Raw genomic sequence first — 13,615 nt, 5'->3', positions numbered from 1 at the left:
AACTAAAAAGGGGGCATTCAAGTGGATAGACGAATCTGACAAGACATTTAACAAGCTCAAAGAAGTGATGAGCTCATGTCCTGTGTTGGCCCTCCCTGACTTTAGTTAGCCATTTATATTGGAGTGCAATGCATTAGGAGAAGGCATAGGGGCCATCTTAATGCAAAAGGGTCACCCTATCACATTCGAAAGTCAGAAGCTTCAGGACACAAAGAAGTTTTATTCCATATACGACAAGGAAACGCTGAATATCATGCATGCGTTGGCAAAGTTCAAGCAATATTTGGTAGGAAACAGGTTCATAGTCAGGATAGACCACAACAACTTGCGTCATTTCCTGGGACAAAAGGATCTAAACGAGCGGCAATAGAAATGGGTGAACAAGATCCAAGCTTATGATTTTGATATTGAGTATGTGAAGCAGTGTTTTACGACTCCGACTCCGACTCCGACTCGGCCGAGGATCGACTCCGACTCCGACTCCGACTCGGTAATGACTCGGCCGGCTCGATTTCAATGACTCGGTCGTTGTAAAAAATACATTAAATATTTTTTTTTTTTTATAAAAAAACATAATTTTAAATATTTTAAACATAATTTTAAAGATTTTCATTCATGTTTCCAAACACACAGCATTGTAATATAGATGGAAGACAACATATGATCAAAGTAGGCTCATGAACCAATCCATTATATCAAAATGGTACCCAATGGCAATACATAGTCAACTGTCATACATGATCAAAGACTCAAAACAAAATACAAATAACCAAGGAGGCTAGAAATGGCCTCTACAACAAAAGTAAACTGTGATGGTGACCAGACTCCAATACTAGTACTACTGGCTAGTAGCTACTGCCAGAGGAGCCAAGATCATCTCGACCAATCTCTGGATCATCATCATCAGAGTCAGACAAGGGGCCCCATGCCTCCTCCTCATCATCATCGTCTCCAACTGCAACTGTAGAAGTGGTGCCAGTACCACTAGCAGGCTGTGCAGCAGATGCAAGCTGAGATAGAGTAGATATGCGGCTGCGCTTCTGTCGTGGCTGAGCAGAGGAAGCACCTACAACTGGAGTCCTACTCCTTGCTGGCTGTGAGACTGAGGCTGGTGGATCGGGATCTGCATTCAACTGAACAGGCTGAAGATGATGTTCCAGTTCAAGTTCATCAAGATCCTCATCAGGATCAAACTCTGGTGAACGACTCTCCACTACCCAATCTGATGTTGGATCAATGTCTTCCAACACAATGGGATCTGAATCAGGTCTTTTGTTCAGCAATTGGTTCCGTTTGAGCCGAAGGTTGTATTGGACAAAAACTAGATCATTCAACCGTTTTTGCTCCAAACGGTTTCTCTTCTTTGTGTGAATCCTCTCAAAGACAGACCAATTGCGCTCACACCCAGATGCACTGCAAGTTTGACTCAAAATACGAATTGCAAACTTTTGCAATTCAGGGCACTGGCCACCAAAGGCCTCCCACCATTGTGCTACAAAAAACATAGGAGTGTAATGAATTATGAGTTAGATCAAGATGAAGGCTGGAGCTCAACAAAATTACAAATTATATCTAACTTTCAAATTATAAATGATTTAACAAACTTTAGTCTTTAATAAAAAAAGTAAAACTGTAAAACCATTAAGAAATTGAAAATTGAAATTTTTGTTTACCTGGCTCATCTGCTTCTCTTGCAATCTTTGCTAGGTTCTTCCCAAAGGTACCTGTTGCATTGCTGAAGGATGTGACCTGTTGATGTATCTGCAGCTGATCAGACTCCGATGGGATCATGCGTTCAATGCAATCAACCAGTCCATCTCTGACCTCCCCCCTCAAAGCTCCTGACTCCTTAGCTTTATAATGATACCGTGGGTTCAAAAAATACCCAGCTGCATGTATAGGGCGATGGAGTTGATTGTTCCATCTTTCATCAATGATTGCCCAAATGGGCCCATACTTTGCCACTCTATCCTTGTATGCTGTCTTTATTTGCTCCTTTGCTTGATCCATAGCCTCATAAATGAAGCCCATAGCCAACCTTTCGCCATCCACCAACCGCAACACCTTAACTAGTGGCTCAGCAAGCTTCACAATCTCTGCTGCCTTTCTCCAAAAAGTTTCATCATGGACTTTCCTTTTCAATTCTCTGCCTTCTGGTTTGTTAGACCAATTGCTTTGATTCCATTCATCACTAGAAAACATCTTTTGCAAGTTTCTATGTTGGGAAAGCATAGATTGCAATGTCAAAAAATGTGTAGCAAATCTAGTGATGGCAAGCCTAATAATATCCTTGCCTCCAGTGTGTTTCCTCATGAGACTCAAAACCAGTGTATGATTGTAGATAAATTTTGTTATGCTTTTGGCATTATCTACAGTGTTTCTGACCCAATCTAATTTTCCAATATCCTCAAGCATGAGGTCAATGCAATGTGCAGCGCATGGGGTCCAAAAGATGGTCTTGTGTTTTTCCTCTAACAGTTTACCAGCAAGAACATAGTTAGAGGCATTGTCTGTGATGATTTGAACAACATTAGCCACCCCCACATCCTCAATAACCTCATCCAATAGCTGAAACAACAAGTGGCCATCTTTTACCTTATCAGATGCATCAACTGATTTTAAAAACATGGTTCCCTGTGGGCAGAAGACAAGAAAGTTTATGATGGTACGGTTTCTTTGATCAGTCCATCCATCTGACATGATGGTACACCCTGTTCTTGCCCATGAGTCCCTGAACTCTTGCAAATACTCATTAATGGATTGAATTTCTTTCTGCAAACGAAACCCCCTTAGCTCTTGCATACTAGGGCCTTTGAAGCCTTTTCCAGCAGCATGTATGGCATCAAACATAGGCTCATAATATGGTGAACGAGCAGCATTAAAGGGGATATCAGCATCATACCACCATCTAGCTATGTAGTCACAAGCAGTCTCCCTCAATTCTTTCTTCCAATGGTCATCTAAAGTGGGCTGAATATGACCTTTACTAACTTCAGGACCATGTGCATCTGATGGAGAGGAGGTAGTGAAATAACTTTTGATAGTCACATCACCCTTCATTCTACCCTTTCCCTTATCTTGAACAGAACCAAAAGAGGGAGGAACATAACGGAAAGGGTTGGATGCATCAGTTTGAGGGATAGAGGAAGAACCCTCAAAATCATAGTGGGGTTTGGTAGCCATCATTCTTTGTATCTCCCTCTTCCTCCCAATTTCATCCTGTATCTCTTTTTGCCTAGCCTTATCTTCTTTAAATTTTTCAAAGCTGGCCAACAAATTCTTTCTAATCTCCCCAATTTCATCAGAGGGACATGCAATAATTTGGTTTTTAATCCCTGCCAAGTGTTGTTTCAGCCTATTAATCCCCCCAGGACCTTCCTTAATTTTCCTATGGCAAAACTTGCAATGCATCTGACTATCAACCATTTCAACATATGCCCAAGCAGGATCTTTTGCTCTAGGTGCCATTTTTTGACTAGGAAAACAATCTGAAAATGAAAAAAAAAATAAAAAATTGATTCAATGTTCATTCATTTGACTAAAAACACTCTCTAAGCTTTCTTGATATGCACCTAAAATTTACTAAGTAAAAACAGATTTATAGAGGTGGAAAAAAATACCTCCAGGCACAAACTGCCTCCTCAAGGTTGCTCCATGAATCAGCTCCTCAATGCTGCTCCAAATGGCTGCCCAAGAAGCTCCTCACTCCAGCTACAATGCTCCTCCAAGACTCCTCACTGCTGCTCCAAAACAAGCTCAAGAACTGCTCACTAATTCTCAAAGAAGACTCTCACTCAAATGCATAAGACTGCTGTGAGTGAATGAGAGCATTTGGCTGTCTTAAATAGGGTTTGGGAGGGGGAAATGGACCCCAAAAGCACTTAACAATTTACCATAACCTTTGGAATCCATTAACTGATTTTAACTTTAACAAAAATCACAAAAAAAGTGAATAAAATTCATGTTATACGCTGCCCAGCCGTGGTTTCATTGACTCGGCCGAGTCAATACGGACCCGGCCGGGTTGACCGAGTCAACTATGACTCGGTCAATGACTCGAGTCATAGTTGACTCGGTCAACCGAGCCGGGTTGCTGGCCGGGTCATTGTTTTGGGTGCTGGCTTGGTTCGGAACGGCCGTTTCCGAGTTGACTCGGCCGGGTTGTAAAACAATGATGTGAAGTGAAGAAGAATGTTGTGGCCGATGCACTTTCCAGGGAACCAGCGACATGTGCCCCTCATAGAACTTTTTGAAGATTAGAAGGCTCACCTCTCAGCAGAGTATGCTAAGAACTAGTGTGCTTGTGCAATTATCGACCAAATATTCCAAGACGACAAGTACAAACTAGCTGACAGGGTTATTTATTATAAGGAAAGAATATACTTGGTTTCTGAGTCTACGCTCAAGAAGGTTTTGAAGATCACACATGATATTCCATCCGCTGGACATTAGGGTTTTTTCAAGACGTACCAAAAAATCCGGGAACGATTTTTTTGGAAGGGTTCGAAGAAAGATGTGATGAAATATGTCAAGGAATGCATGTCATGCCAATAGAATAAGGTCGAGCATATGCATCTTGTAGGTCTTCTCCAACCTCTACCTGTTCTCGAACATAAATGGGGGAGCATCTCGATGGACTTCATTACAGGGTTTATCAAAGCACAACGTAAAGATTGCATTTACACCGTGGTGGACAGGTTGACCAAATTTGCACATTTCTTTGCAATCTCTTCTCATTATTCGACCAAACAAGTAGTGGAACTGTTTTTCCGAGATGTCTTCTGATTGCATGGATGACCAAAGAATATAGTTAGCGATCGCGACAACAGGTTTATGGGTGCTTTTTGGCAGGAACTTTTCAGGCCATTAGGGAGTGAATTAACCCTAGCACTAGCTAGCATCCGTAGACAGATGGTCAGACAGAAATCGTGAATAAGTGGATTGAAGGGTACCTACGCAACTATGTGATGGGTCAGCAGAAAGCATGGATCAAGTGGTTGTACCTTGGGGAGCATTGCTACAACACCACCTACCATTTATCCATTGGGATGTCACCATTCAGAGCTCTATATGGGTATGATGCACCATCCTTTATCGACAAGATTTTTGGAGACAACAAGGCACCTATTGCTAAGGATTGGATATAGGAAAGTCAGGACATCCTCAAAGTACTCATGGGAAACATGCAGGTTGATTAGAAATGACAAAAGTTTTACACAGATCAACATTGATAGAACACAACTTTGACGTGGGAGACCTCGTCTTCTTGAGATTGCAGCCCTATCGATAGTCTACCCTTAAAAAGAATGGCGTTGAAAATCTGAAGCCTAGGTTCTATGGTTTGTACAGAGTCCTTTGGAAGGTTGGTGTAGTGGTGTATGAGTTAGAACTTTCGAGAGACAGCGGAATCCATAATGTATTTCATGTGTCGTGCCTCAGTGTTGGAAACACTGAGAGGGGGGGTGAATCAATATTTCCTCTATTTTTCACCACTGATTAAGTTGATTGCTTTAAACATTCAAAGCAACATAATAGAGAAGAACATGATCACATCAATAAGAACAGAGATTTCGTCTCAACCAAGTGCTTTGTTATGTATGATTAACATACAAACTTACCAGATTAATCTGGAAGGAAGTACAAGACTCCCTAAAGATTTTACCAGCAAAGCTGGAAATTAGCAAATGCTCCCTGAAAGGGTTTGGGCTCCCATACTAGGGACAATGGCCCAATTACAACTGTCCACTCTCACCGCCACCACTGCCACTACTACAACTGTTTACTGCTGCCACTACTCCAACTGTTTTCTGTCATTGCTGCTACTACTGCCACTGCTCCAACTGTTCACTGTCACGGCTGTTATTGCTGTCACTGCTCCAATTGTTTGCTGTCACGTCCTACTGCTGCCTTTCCTGTACTACTGCTCAATCTTTTGACCCCATAATCTTATGCTCAAGGAAAGCACATACAACCATGCAAGAAGTCCACTGCTCTAGTATGTTATCATTGCATATATCAATGTCACTGTCACTGTCATCACTGTCACATAAATATTGACACAATCATCATCATAAAGTCAAGCTGCACATTAGAGTGTTGCTGTCATATACGAAAGGTCATTGTCATGTAGTTCTCAGTCATATGTCACATGAGTCATTGTCTCATATCACTGTTATCACCACGAAAGTTACTACCATCCAATTCTGTCACAAGCACATCACTACTGTCAATTCACTGTAATATTAAATACTATTGTCTAGTTAAATGAGAGCCACTGTCACTGCCAGCAGCATCACTGTCAAATATCAAAATGTCATCAAAGTCTGTATGTCCCAAATCAATTAATTTTGGAACAGGCACTTCATATTAAACTATCATGCATTTTCCAGAAGATTGCCATGTAAAACCAGAACCATAAATCTATAAATTGCACAAAATCTTATTAAAAGATCACAACATGAGAACCAATGAGAAATGCAGCAACCAAAATCCAGCTTTATTATATATAGATAGATGCCAATACAATAGCTGGGAATGACACTCCGGTCTTCAAACTGAAACAGAGAAACAATCTCTACACTTGTGGATTCTGAATGAATCCAACATGGGGAGGTGGGTGCTTGCCCAATCTCTCTAAATCACCCGAGGGTTTTCGTCTTGGGGTTACCAATGGAGTAGAGAACCGAGTTCTCAACCTCTCATACAAGAAATAATACTCAATCCAAGATCTCCTCCAATGGTCTCCTCCTCCTCTTTTATAGATTTGATGGACTCCTCTAGAACCCTATGTTTTGTTATTATTTCAATCATGGAGCACTTTTCCCTCTTTTATTTCAATTAAAATATTCTTTTAATGCGGGAAAAGGGTAAATTGGCCACCATGTCTCCTCAGGTCATTGAAACTCGCATCTAACCATCCCACCCTGTAGATCTTCCCATTCCGGTTCCAATGAGCTATTATGCTGAGGTGTTCCACCAATTAATCTCCTCGGCATGCCACCTTGAGCATAATTAATTAAGCTATGCCCAATAATAATGCTGATTTCTGAAAGTTGTTAGAATGTGACGGAACGAAAGGCAATCTGTGCGAATGATGGAATATGCCAAGCGAATGCCATCAAATCCCATAAAAACTCCTCAAAAGTCCATCAGAACCCCTGATGACATAAACCTGCTCCATTGACCTGGCCATCTCATGTCCTGGAAATCCACCTTGGTTGCACTATTAAGAAAAATAAAAATGGGGACATGACAATCCTCTCGCCCCAAGATTGTTTGCCCTCAATCAATCCAAATACGGCGACCAATCTGGTGGACCGACGCCACTGAGACCCAATGCCAGGATCCCATACGAACCACTGGGTGACGCTTTGCTCTTGTGTTAACCCACCATGAACGGACTCCTCGATTATCGGATCTTAGATCAATCTCCGATTGAACCTGTCATTAGCAAATCCTCCTAGATACCAACGCCGCCAAGAAGGAGCATCAAGGCTCCATGACTCCTGCTGTGCTATAACTCTGAATGTGAATGCTGCTCTACCCACCGCGTACCAACTCATCACCTCTCTCCAATCCAACCCTTGGCATAGACCAAGGTCAATCTCATCATGTTGAAGCCGTGCTGAAATACTGATGAGTGGCCAACCTAGAACAAGTTGCCAACTGAAGCATGTGATATCCCTCACCTTGGAGGTCTCTTGCAATACAATGCTCCTGACTAAAAATGACACTCCATCAAAAGGATACCAGCTCATGATCTCTCGCCAATCCAACGCATGGACACCTGTGCAAGGTATATGTCTGCTATGCTGAAACTGGTCCATTATCAGTTGTTGATGCTCTACCTGGACAATCCAAGCATGTCCAAGAAATCTTGCCTCTCTCCCTCTAATGGGAAAAAGTGAGAAAACCGTGCTGCAAGCCTTGTCTTTGTACTCCTGGAGAGGGCTGTTGCCTGAAAATGCTGTAGCTCGTCTGGTTGCCACTACATCTGTTTGCACCTCATCAATGGGTAGTCCCAAAGATGGATGCACTGCCATCCCCCTTGCCTGGTAGGAAACTCCACGCTCCTCCAGTCCACCAATCTCCTACCAAACTGTCCTATCATACTCCAACATCTCCTGAGGACAAGTGTCAACAAATAATGTCACCTTGCCAGCGGTTTGTACATCTGTCCACTCCTCATCAGTGGCCGACCCCAAGGGTGGCTCCTCATCCTCCACCATCATGGGTTCAATATTAACCTCCAACTGGCTCTCCCAAGAGGGCTCATCATGCATACTGTGCGCCTCATCCTCCTTAGTCGACTCATGCTCCCTCATATGCTGCTTATGCTGACTCATCACTGGTGACACACTATCCTGAATGTCTCTCCTAGGACCCACGGACTGCTCATCATATGAATCTGGCTTGATGTCAATGACTCGACATGACTCATGCTCCTCTATGTGCTCTCTATGCTGAGTCATCAACTGCTCATTTGCTCTCTGGTCTCTTTCCCACATGGGAACCATCAGCTGCTCCACATACTCCTCTACCACACATGGATGCATATCTGGGCTACTGTCATTAACTACACATTACTGCTCGTGCTCCTCTAAGGTATCATCGTATGAACCCATGGACTCGTCCAACAAAGAGTCCTCATCCTGACAGACATAACGAATATCTCCCTGCTCTACCGCTGTTATCTCCTCAATGTCACTCAGTGTCACTCAAGCATGAGTGGTCAAGTCCCCAAGGTCCTTTGCAGATGAAGCAAAGTCCCTTCCTCCTCATTTCATTCTTGCTGCATGAGCCCCCAAACCTGAGTTGCTTCTCTCTGTTCAACTGTCTCTTGAAGAACCCAATGTTCTGCTCAACCAACCTCTGAGCTAGCCCATAACCAACAGGTGAGAACAACTCCTCTCTCCTCCAAACAGACAACAATCGAGACTGCAACTCTCGACAGATGGCATCACAGCCTCTTATACGTGATGATAAGATGGACTGCATGTGCGCTATGACTGTGTCAGAATGATGTTTCCTAATGCTGAAGAAGCATTGGAACATCTGCAGGATCAAACCATCGCACTCAAGATCAAACAATATTTCATAAGTCCTAGTCACGGCCATAACTCCTAAAATTTCAAGCTTCTTCCCAAAGGTAGGACCTGCACTGTTGTCTAAGTCCTGAAAAGTATCCACTATCAACTTGAAAACTCCCCTCATAACATCATCATCATAAGGAGCTCTAGGGGCGGTTAGTCTCATGATGTGATTGAGACAAGAGCAAGCATCGCTGATTTTAGAGCCCAAATTAGTTTTTTCCCATCTATCTGGCTCACTTTGGAAAGGAGAGCATCTAGTTCATCAAGTTTGAAGAGAACTTTCCATGTGACCCTCATCCGCTTCAAATCTGTCCCAAGCGCAAGGATCTTGTGTCCAATCTCTGGCTCCTTTTGCAAATCTCTTCGCTGCCCATGGGTAAGAATGCCATGGATCTCCTTTGAGAAAGGCATGTTAGTCAAATTTGTTTTTTGGTTGATCTTGCAGCCCATGGAGGTATTACTTTGCTGGTTCATGAGGTGTTTCAAAAGCTCCATCATTTCACAACATATACAAGGCTATAACAAGTCTGCATATCAACTCTAATTAACTCAAGCCAACATACATCACTCATACGACATCACACTCAGGGTTCTATAGCACATAAACTAACAGCGACACTACAATGGACAATGCATCAAGCTACTCTCAATACCCCAACAAGTGTCATAATGCACTTAGTAGTTTATAATGACGCTGACATTAAAGGACTCAAAAACATGACATAAGTGGATAACCCTTGAACCTCACTTCAAATCTGAGTTTAATGGAATTTTAAGTGATAAGTGTGGAGGGCTTGCTACAACGGCAATTTGATGTTTGGCACTACAAATACTCTGAATATTACAAATCTCATGCCCAAAATTTACACAATATTGACATGCATAGCAAAGGATTTTAAACAAATAAATATTTCATGAACTAGGTACAGTTGTAGTAGAACCTGGAACAAGCCCATTATGCAGACTTCAACACCTAGACTTTGTAAGGAGAGACCCCATAATGTACTCTTCAGGTTTGAAGGCTGAAAGTTTGCCCTCCTTTTATTTGGCACGCCATCCTCATTGTCTCTCGGCTTCTAATGAAGATATAAATCAGACCCTTATGAATCTCGTCCTCTTGGAATGATAGCACTTTCCAGATGTAAATGAAATATGAGAAATGGCTTTGGCCGTTGAAGATATCTCTGTGTTCAAGGTGTTGATGACCTCTCAAATGTGATCCCTTTGAGCAAGTATCCAACTGGCAATATATACTTTTGTAGAACTTGGTCCGACGTCTTGTGGGATTTCCGGAATCAATTGTGATTAATAGACTGAGCGAGTGCCTTCAAGGAAAGACCGCAACTCGGCCCTTCTTTGAATCAACAAGGATACAACGTCTGTTACATGTGTACATTGTCTTTCCCTTCATAAGTGGCCACTAATTCTTTATGTTGGTTGCTTTCTCCAGGCAAACAGTCATGCCGTCACAAGCATATTAAATTGCTTCCCAAAAAAATATCTCTATCACCAGGCCCAATACACTCAACAACTCCAGTCAACAAGTATCGATGTTGCCGCCTGAAAAAAGTCTACTCTGGTCAGTGGTAACTCCGCCGAAACTTGGAACGCGGCTTCCATGCTTGTTTATGGTGTGCTGCAATTCACAGGGTTCGACTCAATTCAATTATTCAAATCATGCAAGCCATGCTACATCTGTAGGTCGTGCGGCCTCCTCGTCCGTCGTCTGCTCTTTGTATGGCGGCTCAAATTCATGTGGATGACTTCGCCTCCCTTGCGGAATAAATTCTACGCCTTTGCAATTTGTATGGCAGCTCGGATTCACGTGGATGACTTTGCCTCCCTTGAGAAATTAATTCCACGCCTTTGCGAGCACACAGACACCCAAAGAAAAATAATCGGCCTCAATGGGCTCCTTTATAATTTGGCCAAAGTTGGTTCTCATGATATTTACGACCCCTTGTTTGACTTTATTAATTCACCCCACGGCTCCGCGAAATATGCATATGTCGGCCTTCACTGTGCCACGATTTTAATTAAAGCTTGCATATGCCAAATTAGAACAACAGATCGTTACGCCAAATCAGAACAACAGATAGTTATGCCAAATTAGAACAACAAATCTTTCTTTCTTCTGATTGGTCTGGGCGCGCAAGAATGGTTTGCGATTGATACACCTGGCCACAAAATTTTTCTGCTCTTTACATAAAATTATATCGCAACCACACTACAACAGAGTGACCTCATGCACAATGATGTCTTAATCCTCCAAAAAATGCAGTTCTGTTAAAACTATTATTTTGGCACTGAAAGGAACAACCTTAAATTGAGCAACTCGATCTCATTCAACCCATGCACCGTCCTCCCAAGTTGACGAGTTGTCACAAAATTTTTATTGCGGTTCTTACGATATAAACTCTGCCTTTCAAATATAATGCGACCAAGCTTAACGCTTACGGCCCCAACAAAATCCACACCAAATCCCGGATCAATTAGCGCAATCACAGTCTATGTTGACTATGCTCCTCGGTCCACTGTGATATTTCGACAAATTTGGAAACAATTATGATTCAACACGAACTCCAGTAGATCACATGCAACAAACAATATTCTAGTAATGCGGCAACTTGATTTTAACCCACAGTTGGCCAAAATCATGGCTCTGATACCACTGTAATGTCCCAAATCAATTTTGGAACAGGCACTTCATATTAAACTATCATGCATTTACCAGAAGATTGCCATGTAAAATCAGAACCATAAATCTATAAATTGCACAAAATCTCATTAAGAGATCACAATATGAAAAACAATGAGAAATGCAGCAACCAAAATGCTCTAGACACTTGCATGGATCGAGTCAAGGATGATCTTAGCCGTTGATGAGGATTTAATCATTTCCGTTGAAGCTCCAACAAGAGATTATAAGAGTAGATTGATGGGATGAGGAGAGACACAGGGGAGGGAGCAAGCATCCAGGCAGTGCGGATTTCCCAGTGCACAATGATTCAGTGAGGGAAAGAATTCAAGCAAGTGGAGGAGCATCAGTGTTTGAGGGAGCAACAAAGAAAATTTATAGAAGAATTCTCAAGTGGTTTTCCAGTTTCCAACATCAAGGAAGGAAGGCCAAATTTCCCAGGTGAGAGGCCAAATTCTGTAGTGCGAGTTGCCCAGTTGCTAGAATGAATTGCCCAGAGAGGTTCGATTTAGTTGCTAGTGCACAAATATATCACCGAGAGGCCTAACGAATTGTTTCCAGGGCATATCGACTTCACTAGCAACAACAATGCATATTTCCAGTTTGGCTGAGCGAAATTGCTAGGGAGTGCGAGTTGCCCAGTGAGCGCCAGATTGAGTTGGGGAAAGGGAAAAATAATTTTAGTAGCTGAGATATAATTTTTGGAGCTGAGCCAAGGAGGCCAGTAGTTGTAATTCTCAGATTTGCTGCATAATGAAATAAATCCTCATCTGCTATGTTCTTTTTCCCTTCGGGGTTTTTCCGGGGACATTAGTCCAAAATAACAGTGTTAATTGTGTGCATGGGTTTCTCAGTTCCAGTGTAATTTTCTGCAGCGTATTTATTTTGTTGTGAACAATTGCAGTGTGATTTATTTGATATTAATTAGAAAATTAATAAATTGCTAAATCAGTTAGGAGAATAAATTCTAGTAGCTGCAGTTCAAGGAATTTTCACAATCAGATCAGATTGCTCATTCCAAAAGCACATTCAACGGAACCCTTTCTAAGGATATAAATTCAATCTTCCTGGACTCCTATGGCTGCAGAGAAACTTCAAATGGGATTCACTTGATTTGATGATCAAGAGGTTTAAAATGTGCCTAGAACTACAAATTCCTAATCACAAAGAAGCTTCCTCATCTGAATTAGTTCTTGCCCTTGAATGATAGACTTGTAAGAGGGCTTACAAAACCAACGAATCCCATAGAATAAGCCCACACAAAAAGAAGAACACACGAAAATTTCCAACAACTTTGATCTTCAAGGATTTTCACAACTACTGTTGGATGCAGAGATAACCTCAGAGATTCATACTCCCTTACTTGCCTTTTAGAGAGAGGAAAATGCCGTGTTTATATAGGAGTGGAGGACGCTTAAAGAAGGAGGGCCGACTAGTCTTTCTAGAGAGAATTTGAAATGAAAAATTATAATTTTATTTGGAGCAAAAAATTCTTGATAACCATAGACCAACAATAATGTTGTTTTAAATTCAATTTAGATGCCATTCATAATTATATTTGCCACACATGTTTGATTTATATTTCGCCAACCAATTAGAAACTGCCACATCATCCATACTTGGGGTTTATGACCACATCAAGGGGCTTGGACCTTTGACCAAGTATATCTCTCTAACCGTGAGGGCCGACAGAATGCTCCACAAATTTTCGGAATCAACTTGACGAGGAGAATCCAATGGCGAGGGTCTCCAAGACAAATATACTGATCTTCATCTTCAAAATCAATGTTGGGTATCATCATCGTCCAGGGAAACCAAACCCTAG

The 13,615-nt window shown here is 41.9% G+C and overlaps 1 protein-coding gene across 1 annotated transcript in view; it reads left to right on the top strand.

The window, feature by feature from the left end:
* LOC149262401 (ubiquitin carboxyl-terminal hydrolase 6-like) overlaps positions 1–13,615 on the top strand; it is a 315,784-nt gene that overhangs the window by 44,952 nt on the left and 257,217 nt on the right. The window lies entirely within an intron of this gene.

The sequence above is a fragment of the Pinus tabuliformis genome, chromosome 6 (genome assembly GCF_031772625.1).
Source record: "Pinus tabuliformis cultivar Carrire ecotype Pingquan chromosome 6, CPIR1, whole genome shotgun sequence".
In the NCBI taxonomy this organism is placed as follows: domain Eukaryota; kingdom Viridiplantae; phylum Streptophyta; class Pinopsida; order Pinales; family Pinaceae; genus Pinus; species Pinus tabuliformis.
Note: the sequence above shows the minus strand (reverse complement) of the source record. Positions and strands in the feature narration are given on the sequence as shown.